We start from the raw sequence: 12,629 nt of genomic DNA on the forward strand, positions 1-12,629 counted from the left end.
CTCTCTTGTCTGTCTATAGACAACAGGCCCTGCTGGCAGCCATCAGTGAGAAGGATGCTAACATCGCCCTGCTAGAGCTGTCTGCCTCTGGGAAGAAGAAGACCCAGGAAGAGGTTCTGGCTCTGAAGAGGGAGAAGGACAGATTAATGCACCAGCTAAAACAGCAGGTCAGGCCTGGTGACACAACTCAGGTAGCCATTATATTCAACCTTTACTCAGGGTCCATTCCATTTCAATTAAGTCAATTCAGTAAGTAAACTGTTTTAAATTTGAATTGGAATTGGAATTTCAGTTTACTTCCTGAATTGACTGAATTAAAATGGAATTGACTCCAACCCTGCCTTTATGTACACAGGTTTGTCTCATTGAGATCCAAAAATAATATTTTGCAGGAAGGACCTGCTCACGATAGAAGCAGTTGTTCCGTTATAAGCTTATTTCAGCTACTCAGTTGCTACTCTCTCGCTGCTAACTCAATCAAGTCCTTCCATTCATAATGACTAACTCAGTGTTTGGGTCTCTCGTGTTAAATTGTAGCACTTACGTTTTTGTGTTTTATTCCACAGACACAGAGCAGGATGAAGCTAATGGCAGACAACTATGAAGACGACCACTACCACCCCCATACCCCCTTCCATGCCCAACCCCAGCAACCCCACCCGGGTCCCCAGCCTCAGCCACAGTCCCCCCAGCACCAGTACCAGCATCCTCCACATCCCCAGCAGCAGCAGCAGCCCCCGTACCCCCATGCCCCACACCCCCAGCACCCCCAGCCCCCACCCCAACAACACCCTCACCCCCAGCAGCCTCAACAGCAGTACCCCCCTCACCCCCAACAGCACCCGCAGGGGCACCCCCAACAGCACCTGCAGGGGCACCCCCAACAGCCCCCACCCCAGCACCAACACCAACCACGGCCTCAGCACCCGCTGCAAGCACAGCACCCACACCCACAACAACAACACCCCCACCCAGGACAGCATCCCCACGGGCCTCCGCCACAGCAGCAGCACCCCCACCCCCAACAGCACCCACAGCAGCACCCTCACGGCTCCCCGCAGCAAGCCCCCCACCCCCAGCACCCACACCCCCAGCACCCCCAGCAGCACCCCCATCACTCTCCCCATGCCCCGCAACAGCAAGGCGGGCACCCCCGCCACCCACCCCCACACCACCGTGGAGGACCAGGGCCTGCCAGAGGACCCCCCCATGCCGGCCACCGCCCCTCCCACGACCAGGTCACTTGTCTCCCTTTCTTGTGTTTACAATCAGGGGCTTGATTCATAAAGCATCTCAGAGTAGCAGTGCTGATCTAGGGTCATCATAATTATGCAAAACTGAGACGTTTTATGACTACGGGCCCAGAACTCTGATTGTAAGGCTTTTACTCTTTGTAGCTACTAAAGTGGTGCACGTACTCTACTTATTCAAAGCCATATTCTCTTATTTACTCAGAATGTATTGCATTGCCATTGCCAACTCTAAAGAGAACCCTTTAAATGGTTGACATTATGGCAAATATTTAGGTCCATTATGTTTTTGCAATAACAGATGTTTTTGCGGACAATATTAGACAAAAAGCAGGCTGTCCCTCTGTATCCTGTCCTCCTTGTGGTGTGGTGGTCTAATGGCCAGAGTGTGCATCGTGCGTCTAAATCTATGTTTAGATGAACTCTAAGGCTGCGTCTCAAATGGCACCCTATTCCCTGTACTGCACTGCTTTTGACCAGAGCCCTGTGAGAACTCTACTGCAGTGCCTTCCTGGTGGGAGGTCAAAATAGACCCAATGTTTATTCTCAGCTTTGCTCAACAGTCATGCCTGGATCAAGCTGACCACTGTTAACCCATTCAACCAATACTGTCTGTAAATAGTATAGAGTGGGCCTTTAATTAACTTGTGCAATGCAGATTGGATTGAAAAGCAAAAACCAGATTTACGATGCCTTGATGCCTTTGCTATCCTCTATAATAATCCTATATACAGTGTAACATTATCATGACTCTTAATCTACTGCTTTCAATCATTTCTCTACTGCATATTTACCTACTCATGACATGCTTTCAGATAATAACCTTTGACCTATACTAACTCCTGTTAACCCTTTCTACTCTCTTCACTTCCTGCTTTTCTGCCGGCCTATAACACTGTCACCAATAGGATGACGAGGAGGGCATTTGGGCATAATCGTGTCCATGATGACAACCAAAGCTCTGACGTTCTGAGGGGTGAGATGTTTAGAAACACAGATTTTTCCTACCTTTTCGCTTTCACTTCCTGTTTTCTCTTCGGTTCTTCTGTTCTATATCTCTGTGTTAGGAGTGTGCTGTGGTTTTATTTGTTTAGCTAACTGATGAGTATCTCTCTCTCTGTCTGTGTCTGTGTCTCTCTCTCTCTCTCTCTCTCTCTCTCTGGGTCCTAGATGATTCAGTCACTATTGGAAGAGCACAGCCATGCCATGATGCTGAAACACATTGACCAAACATTTGTTACCGCCACACAATCCACACTTCAAAATGGGGCCTTTATTTTTTACTGAGGATGATGAAGCAGGTGGGAGGGCCAGACGAAGACACTGATAGTTGAGCAGGTAAAATGTATTTCTAGATTCAGTAACACTTGATTTGGAGAGTCCCCTTTAGGTGTAACTTTCCGAAAATTCCTTGGTTTTCCAGAAATCGCGGTTGGAAGATTCCTGGATTTCCTGATTATTCCCTCCTAATTCCAGGAATCTTTCAAGTGGGATATCAGGAAAACCTGGGAAAGTTACCTGAATTTTGCAATCCTAGTCCCCTTACAGAAGGTTTGTAGTCCCCTGTTGCTCAGTTGGTAGAGCATGGCACTTGCAACGTCAGGGTTGTGGGTTCGTTTCCCACGGGGGGCCAGTATGAAAATGTATGCACTCACTAACTGTAAGTCGCTCTGGATAAGAACGTCTGCTAAATGACTAAAATGTAAAATGTTGTAGATATAGGATAAAGCACTGTGAGTTACTGTTTAGTAACTGTTTAGTGTTCATTCAACAATCACTGTAAAAGGACAGGAACGACTGTAGTGCTAATTGCACCATTGTGTGTATTTTTACAGATGACTGAGGAGCCATCATGTGAAGAGCACTCTACAGACATTAGAGAAACTGGTCATCTCTTTGAGAGTGACTCTGTGGAGGATGAGTGGCCCTACACAGACACAGAGGTGCTGTCTGTGAAGTTAGACTGGGTTGGACAGACTGGGTCCCCCTCAGACAGACACAGACAGACAGATGAGCTGTCTGGTCTCAGCTCCGTGGTCCTGCTCACACAACCAAACTCACACAGCCGCTCTGGCCCAGTTGTGAAGCTGCACAGCTCCCCTGTCCGTCCGTCCCCAATCTCACCAACCTGCATCTAATTGGTTCACTCTCCTGACTCCACCTTGCTTACCTGAGCTGCCCTGTTTACCTGATTTGCCCCGCCCTATTCATCCCAGGCTGGCTCTGATTGGCTCACCTGCCTGTCAGTCTCCTCCCTACTGACAGTATTCACAGCACTTCGTTTACTCATATGTTGTTTTTTGTTGTTTTCTCTTTTTCAGAAATAGCCTGCTCTCTTCCCACATATTTTAGGAAGTGTCATACAGTTACAGCTTCAGTTAACTTTTAAATTGTTGTGCTACTTGTTTTTATCTTCTAATTACCTTTTGTTGAGTGTGTTTCATCTGCAGTACTTGACTATGGCTATGATTGCTTTGTGTTAAGTGCATCAGAACAAGGAAGAGGAACCAATAGGCAGCCACTACAGCTCTTATCAGACCAATAGGCAGCCACTACAGCTCTTATCAGACCAATAGGCAGCCACTACAGCTCTTATCTGACCAATAGGCAGCCACTAAAGCTCTTATCGGACCAATGGGCAGCCACTAAAGCTCTTATCGGACCAATGGGCAGCCACTGGCCTTGCCTCTAGTACTGAAAGTTTACTTGTGCTGTTAATGTGCAGTCTGGCATGGCCTTATGGGTAGGGCCCTGTAGTAGGGGTTTGCAGGGCCTTTGGGCTTAGGGCTGCCAACTGTGTATCTATCCTGTTACCTCGGTTGATAACCAGACACAGTCAGAACTCCAATCTATGCAGACGTCAGAACTAATAATGCAGCTTTTATCCAGTCATGAGTCAAGGGCACCAATCAAAAAGCATTTAGATGTCTTAAACCAGTACCAGTACCAATCAGAATGGTATTTTCAGAACATACACCAATCAGATTACATGATGGTGTGTTTCTCAACGTTATATGCACCTATGCACCTCCTCCTCCCCTGTTTCAGGGATACTTCTAATGGTGCTTTTAGATCACTGGTGCTCACAACATGATGTTCTACCAGAGACACAGCCAAGGGACATGGCCATTGGACATTGTGCAACCATGTCACTAAATAGGGATGTTGATCCCAAAACCTGGCTTGCTTATGAACTGTAGAAGACTGTATTGTATGTAGGATCAGCTGGAGAGACTCTGAGAGAATGGGACAGGAATATATACATTTAATGCCATCCATGGGCACCCAGGTGTATGAGATTTCCTGCCATACCTTTATAGTCCTCTCTCCCTCCTCCCTCCTCTTCTTCATCCTCTCGTCTCCTCCTTTCTTCTTCTCTTTCAGCAGTCAGTCTGTGCTAACCCAAACCCAAACCTAGTGACTCGTTCATATTGTATACATATTATAGATATATATAGAGAGAGATCTATAGTCTATATGTGGTCAGAATACTGTGTCAGAAAATAATATTGAGGATAAAAATACATGGTTTTGTATTTTTCAAACTGGCCTGAGGATAAAAAAACATTAATTGTGTGGAGTAACATTTGTGACTTTCCGCTGTTTTGTACATTCCAAGAAAAACTTAGCAGCAAGTAACATTCCCTGTATGAAAACAGACTGGCTCTCACAAAGGAAAGTCTGGCCTAAGGAACCTTGAGACACAGTCCAAAGGAAAGAAAACCATTCCATTCTCATTTAGAAGAGCTGTTACATTCCTGTTGCAGTGTGATAAATATTTTTTGAGACACACACACTCACTATAGTATCAATGAGATTATTTCTGAAACTTGCACTTGGGAGTGAGGACTATCACTACCATCGTTAAAGTGGAGGTTTGGAGTGACTCCGTGGTTGCAGATGCATTATCCAGACAGTCTCTGTGTTGTGTGTTTGTTTGTTGTCGTCGTCAATGTCATTGTCCCGGTGTATCCAGATGTGGTGACATACGTGACAGTTGAGTGTGTAGAGAACAACAAAAACCCTTCCATTGGCAAAACACTCCCCCTCCACCACTACCACCACTCCCCCTCCACCACTACCACTCCCCCTCCACCACTACCACCACTCCCCCTCCACCACTACCACTCCCCCTCCACCACTACTACCACTCCCCCCACCACCACTACCACTCCCCCTCCACCACTACCACCCACCACAACTCCACCACTACCACCACTCCCCCTCCACCACTACCACCTCACTACCACTCCCTCCACCACTACTACCACTCCCCCTCCACCACTACCACCACTCCCCCTCCACCACTACCACCACTCCCCCTCCACCACTACCACCACTCCCCCTCCAGCCTCCATCCTCCATGGTGTGTGTGTGTGTGTGTGTGTGTGTGTGTGTGTGTGTGTGTGTGTGTGTGTGTGTGTGTGTGTGTGTGTGTGTGTCTCCTTGTGGCTGATATCGTGACTGTTGTAGAAAGGTGCCCCATTCTCCAACGGGTACCAAACAAAACGTGATCCACTTACAACCGTCAACTCTGTGTCCATTTGTCTGTCAGCTTCAACACAGAATACAGACAGGACATGAATCTCACAACTCATCCTCTCATTGACCAAGAATTACAAGTTCCGATGAAATCAAATTGAAAAAAAGACGTTGTGTGGATGTTGTGTTTGTGTTTAATACCAGATATTGGTATTAATGAAAAAGAGAAGGTAATGCAGAAAAGGAGTTAAAAACCTCTCACTTTACCATCAGGCTTGGTTGAAGATGGGAAGGTTAAGACAGTGTAATAATTCCATGCGGAAGCATTCACAAACAAAAAAAATAATGGGACCAGCGCCGTTGCTGGATTCTACAGGATTAGCATTGAAACGTGACCAGCGGTCAGGAAGTCCAGTAATAAAGTGTCCAGATTATTTTAAAAACGTCTAAATGAATAGAATGACAGTAAAGCAGTTATGCTATGTGTTCAATGAGTAGTTAGCTGAAATTCACTACTGTTGTGTTACTTTTTCACTTTGATGGCGAACTGCTGCTGCTACCTTTAACTCTCAGTCATTCCGAATGCGGAAGCTGATCCCTTGTTGAATATTGGTGCAAAGAGTTATGGGATATTAGAATCCTCTTGTCTTAACCTGTATATTTTGAACGTAGCCATCAAGGGGAACGGATTCAGAATCCCCCATTTTCAGGTCCTTTACTACTGAATAGTTGAAGTATGGGTTATCCTACCATGAGAAGTGACTATACAGCACTTGGTATATAGAACATGGTAGAAAACGTGGAACCCTTCATTTATGCCCATGCATGCAGATTTTTACGTAATGTGCCAACTGAGAGTGATAGTCTGCGGAGATTCCTGTCCTCTGTGCAGAGATCTTGATGTGCAGTCATCAGTTAACATACACCAGGGTTGTGTTCATTAGGGCATGCAACGTTTTAAAACACTTTGCAATGCAAAATGAGAATGAGCGTTTGTTATTGGACAAGTCCAGGTAGTCCTTCCCTGTTTCTGTAGATTTTTCTTCTGTTTGGTGCCTAATGAACATGACCCAGGAGTTAAAGACAACAGACTTCACCAATAGCGATCAAGGGAGTAAAAGGCCTTCTGATTCAAATAGAAGTATGAGAAGCCTAATACAGGCGGACAGATTCCCCTTCTTTGTCTTGTACAAGTTGCATTTGATTTATTGTATGACGTTGAACATGCAAACCTTTGGATCAAACAAAACACTGTGACCAATGCCAGAAACATTTTTGTTTTCTTTTACTTCAAATTTGTGTTTTTACTTTTGTAGATGTATTTTAAAATGTAAAGCTGGAATCCTTAATGGTGAAACTGCCACGTCTGTTTGGGATAATACAACAACAAAGAAGTTGCTGCAAGACTGTTTGTTTCCCTCTGACATCATTGCACGTGTGATAGAACAGCAGCATATGTACTGCACTCATTCTTTTTTTTGCGTTGATGCGCGACGCTCCTCTCCTCTGCTTTGTTAACAAAACAAAAACAATAATGACAGTGGCGCTGTTTTCCCCTACTGTGGATTCCATCTTTAAGTTATACCTTTTTTTTGTTTGTTTGGCTTATTGAATATGTCAGTTTGGGACTGTACTATGTGTATAAGTAAATGTTTTCTGTACAGTAAGGATTTAGGAACAAGTTAAATGTGTATCCAGCATGTTGAGTGATTACTTGTGTGAACCTGGGCTTATTTCCCATGATGCTCTAGTCCTCATACATGAAGTGCATCTGCATCGTGACGGTGTGATGTTGTGTTTGAGAGTGGTGTGTCTCCTCACTTAACCTGTCCCCCTAGTAGACAGCCTGTGCAGTGTTATGAGCGAGGAAGCATGTTTTTGGGGTGTTGCGGGTGTAAATATGTAAGAAAGATGTGTGTGTGTGTGTGTGTGTGTGTGTGTGTGTGTGTGTGTGTGTGTGTGTGTGTGTGAGAGAGACCGAGAGAGAAGTGATAAAGTGTTTGTGTGTGTGCGCATGTACGTGTCTCTGTGTACTATATATTTTCTTGTTTGTTGGCGCGCGAGTGCAAGAAAGAGTCAAAGAGAGAGGGAGAGATGCAAAACCCTCTATTGCAGGGAGCCCTTTAGAGAGAAAGAGAGATGTGAAACCCTCTATTGCAGGGACCCCCTTGAGAGAGAGAGTTGTGTTCAGCATGGACACTGTGTGTCATGTTTGGTGTTTTTCGGAGGCTGTCTCCAGTGCCCCAGACATTTCTATTGTATGTGCTGTATCAGAATATTACTATTGAGTGTTGGCCAGCTTGTTTATATCCATTCAATAAAGGTGACTTTATTTCTGACTTGTGTGTTGGCTGGTCTCTGTACTTAGAACAAATCGTTTTAAACCTGCTCATGTGGTTTTCCTGTGGTGGCTGAAGACTGGTCGGCTGTTTGAGCCAGAAAAGGGTGCTTTGCTATTCTTGGGTAGCAGAATGACTTTTGCTTCCCTCCAGGTCTGAGGACACACACTTTCCTGTAGGCTTAGATTGACGAGATGGTAAATAGGAGTGGCAATATAGTCCGCTGTCATCCTCAGTCATTTTCCGTCCAAGTTGTTCAGACCCAGGTGGCTTGTCATTGTTGATATATAGCAATAATTATTTTCACCTCTTCCACACTCACTTTAAGGAATTAAAAATGACAATGCTTGTCTTTCATCATTTGGTCAGTTCTGAATGGATGAGTAGGTTCAGAGTTTGTTGTTGTCATGTCATGCCTAAGTTTGCTAATCTTGCCAATGAAAATCATTAAAGTAGTTGTCAACATCAGTGGGTTTTGTGATGAATCTGATTAAATGAAGGATGGAGCCGAGTTCGCCTTTTTTAGCCCAAAATTGTATATAAGTTGCTCCAAAGTGTTTTATTATCATTCTTTACATAATTTATCTTTGTTTCCTAATACAGTTTATTCTTCTTTTTGTTTAGTTTAGTGACATGATTTCTCAATGTACAGTATGTTTGCCATTCCTTTCGCCTCATCCCTTTCAGAGATAAAATTTTTCAATTCCTCATCAATCCACTGGGATTGAACAGTCTGTACAGTCATTTTCTTAATGGGTGCATGGTTATTTGTAACTGGAATAATTTGAACGTGTCAAATGCAGCGTCTGGTTGCTCCTCTTTGCACACAACAGACTAGCAAATATTCTTTACATCTTAAAAATAGGAATCACTGCAAAACCTCTTGTATGACCTCTTATACACTATATTAGGCCCAGCCTTTGGAACTGTGGTTTTCCTAGATATGGCTACTATATTGTGATCAGTACATCCGATGGATGTGGATACTGCTTTAGAGCAGATTTCTGTAGCATTAGTAAAGATGTAATCGATACCTGTGGATGATTTCATTCCTGCGCTGTTTACAAATACCCTGGTAGGTTGACTGATAACCTGAACCAGGTTGCAGGCACTGGTTACAGTTTGAAGAATTTTCTTGAGTGGGCAGGTTGATGAAAGCCAGTCAATATTTAGGCCACCCAGAAAATATACCTCTCTGTTCATATCACATACATTATCAAGCATTTCACACATAGTCCAAATACTGACTTTTAGCACTTGGTTGTATAGCAACTTCCTATGAGAATAGACTTTAGGTGAGGCAGATAATTCTGTAGCCATATTACTTTAAAGTGAGATGTGTCTACACTGTAAAGACTCACGATCCATCTATACACAGTAACCCTGTCTCAATCACTATTCTTGGTAAGAAAGTATTACTTAATACACTGATCTGGTTGAGTTACTTTGTTCTAATAGAAAAGTGTCACCTCAAGCTGGCATCAAACATGCATTTCTCAACAATGTATTCTCACCATTTCAGTAATTTAACATACAGTTGAAGTCGGAAGTTTACATACACTTAGGTTGGAGTCATTAAAACTAGTTTTTCAACCACTCCACACATTTCTTGTTAACAAACTATAGTTTTGGCAAGTCGGTTAGGACATCTACTTTGTGCATGACACAACAATTGTTTACAGACAGATTATTTCACTTATAATTCACTGTATCACAATTCCAGTGGGTCAGAAGTTTACATACACTAAGTTGACTGTGCCTTTAAACAGCTTGGAAAATTCCAGTCCTGGCTTTAGAAGCTTCTGATAGGCTAATTTACATAATTTGAGTCAAGTGGAGGTGTACCTGTGGATGTATTTCAAGGCCTACCTTCAAACTCAGTGCCTCTTTGCTTGACATCATTGGAAAATCAAAAGAAATCAGCCAAGACCTCAGAAAAAAAATTGTAGACCTCCACAAGTCTGGTTCATCCTTGGGAGCAATTTCCAAACGCCTGAAGGTACCACGTTCATCTGTACAAACAATAGTATGCAACTATAAACACCTTGGGACCACACAGCCGTCATACTGCTCAGGAAGGAGACGCGTTCTGTCTCCTAGAGATGAACGTACTTTGGTGTGAAAAGTGCAAATAAATCCCAGAACAACAGCAAAGGACCTTGTGAAGATGCTGGAGGAAGCAGGTACAAACGTATCTATATCCACAGTAAAACGAGTCCTATATCGACATAACCTGAAAGGTCGCTCAGCAAGGAAGAAGCCACTGCTCCAAAACTGCCATAAAATGCAGACTACGGTTTGCAACTGCACATGGGGACAAAAATCGTACTTTTTGGAGAAATGTCCTCTAGTCTGATGATACAAAAATATAACTGTTTGGCCATAATGACCATCGTTCTGTTTGGAGGAAAAAGGGGGTACTTGCAAGCCAAAGAACACCATCCCAACCATGAAGCACGGGGGTGGCAGCATCATGTTGTGGGGGTGCTTTGCTGCAGGAGGGACTGGTGCACTTCACAAAATAGATGGCATTATGTGGATATATTGAAGCAACATCTCAAGACATCAGTCAGGAAGTTAAAGCTTGGTCGCAAATGGGTCTTCCAAATGGACAATGACCCCACGCATACTTCCAAAGTTGTGGCAAAATGGCTTAAGGACAACAAAGTCAAGGTATTGGAGTGGCCATCACAAAGCCCTGACCTCAATCCTATAGAACATTTGTGGGCAGAACTGAAAAAGCGTGTGCGAGCAAGGAGGCCTACAAACCTTACTCAGTTACACCAGCTCTGTCAGGAGGAATGGGCCAAAATTCACCCAACTTATTGTGGGAAGCTTGTGGAAGGCTACCCGAAATGTTTGACCCAAGTTAAACAATTTAAAGGCAATGCTACCAAATACTAATTGAGTGTATGTAAACTTCTGACCCACTCGGAATGTGATGAAAGAAATAAAAGATGAAATTAATCATTCTCTCTACTATCATTCTGACATTTCACATTCTTAAAATAAAGTGGTGATCCAACCTGACCTAAGACAGGGAATTTTTACTAGGATCAAATGTCAGGAATTGTGAAAAACTGAGTTTAAATGTATTTGGCTAAGGTGTATGTAAACTTCCGACTTTAACTGTATAGCATAAATAGGTTTATACAACGGGTGGGTCTAATCCTGAATGCTGATTGGTTAAAATAGCATTCCAAACGATGTCTAGTCCACAAGTTACAACCGGCTAAATCTATGACACTAAAATGCCTATTTACTCTGTTCCATCTGACTGTGCAATCCACTGTCTCATCAGCCCAGCCAAGCAATTTATAAACTTCATCTCCACTATAAAAAGCATCTAGACGTTATCTCACATTTCTTTTAGACTAACATTCAACAGCAGAGATTTGTATAAACCTTTGGCGTTTGTCTCTCTGATATTTGCAACACTGTTTCAATATTCAAATTCAATCTCCAGCTGTCCTATAGTAATGAACTTGTCGGGATGGACAGACAGGCAGCGTTTCTCAGCCAGTCGAAATCATGAATCAGCTGGAATAATTTTTATGGTTATATACAAAGAAATGTCAATTGAAAAAATGTCAAATGAAATGAAGTGCAGCTAGTTTGCAGTCTTTTTGAAGTGATTGTGTTAGCTGTGTTGTTGGCTAGCTCCTCTGAACAACAGTGTCCTAACGAGTGAGCACATTTTCTATGCTATGACTTCATCTTGGGCCTAACAACACCCGTGCCAATATATCCTCCAAACACCGGCTTCTCTGGCATTATCAATTAAATGTATTATTCACAGGACAATATTTGCTGCTGCTGATTCTCTCTGACAACAAGTACAACATGTCTACATTTAGAAATATGATGTAATGTAACTCCATGATTAGTTCCATAAATAATCCAATGCTAATCTCCGCTGCTGTCATCTCCTTAATTGAAAAGTGACTGAAAACAATCTATTACAGGACACTGTCTTATCAATATTGAATTAAATGCCATTATACTGCATCCTGTCTAGTATTATAAAGGTAAATTGATTGTTTTTGTACCTGGAACCCACTCTTCTCTCTCTCTCCACCAGAGCCACTTGAAGACAGTTTGCGAACTTACTGTACATACATGTAGGCCTACCATACATGCCATACTGTACTGTACTGTACCGTAACATACTATACTGTACTGTACCGTACCATAATATACTGTACTGTACCATACCATACCGTACAGTAGCATACTATACTATACTATATCATATTATACTGTACTGTACTGTACCGTACCGTACTATACTATACTACACCCCCCTACACACACACTATTCTGTTCGTCTTTCTGTGTAAACTGAGTGTATGGTAGTGTCTCATGGCATGTTGTACACGGCAATGTTTATTATTAAAGCTTTTCAAATAACAATTTCTCTGAGGGTGTTTTCTATATTAACAAATAATATGAGCAACAACAATGTGGCTGATTGTTGTTACAGTAAAGTAAATTATAAATGTATCGCTTTGCCAATTTCTTTGCAGTATTACTTTATTCTGTACAGGCTTCCTTCTTT

General features: G+C 43.0%; 1 long non-coding RNA gene across 1 annotated transcript; it reads left to right on the top strand.

Moving 5' to 3' along the window:
* The first annotated feature begins 1,081 nt into the window (after positions 1–1,081).
* Positions 1,082–5,363, top strand: LOC123492084. Its single transcript, XR_006661619.1, has 4 exons — positions 1,082–1,238; positions 2,159–2,226; positions 2,421–2,588; positions 3,086–5,363. It is a non-coding gene; the product is annotated as an uncharacterized LOC123492084 (long non-coding RNA).
* The last annotated feature ends 7,266 nt before the right edge of the window (positions 5,364–12,629 follow it).

Source organism: Coregonus clupeaformis, chromosome 12, assembly GCF_020615455.1.
Source record: "Coregonus clupeaformis isolate EN_2021a chromosome 12, ASM2061545v1, whole genome shotgun sequence".
NCBI lineage: Eukaryota > Metazoa > Chordata > Actinopteri > Salmoniformes > Salmonidae > Coregonus > Coregonus clupeaformis.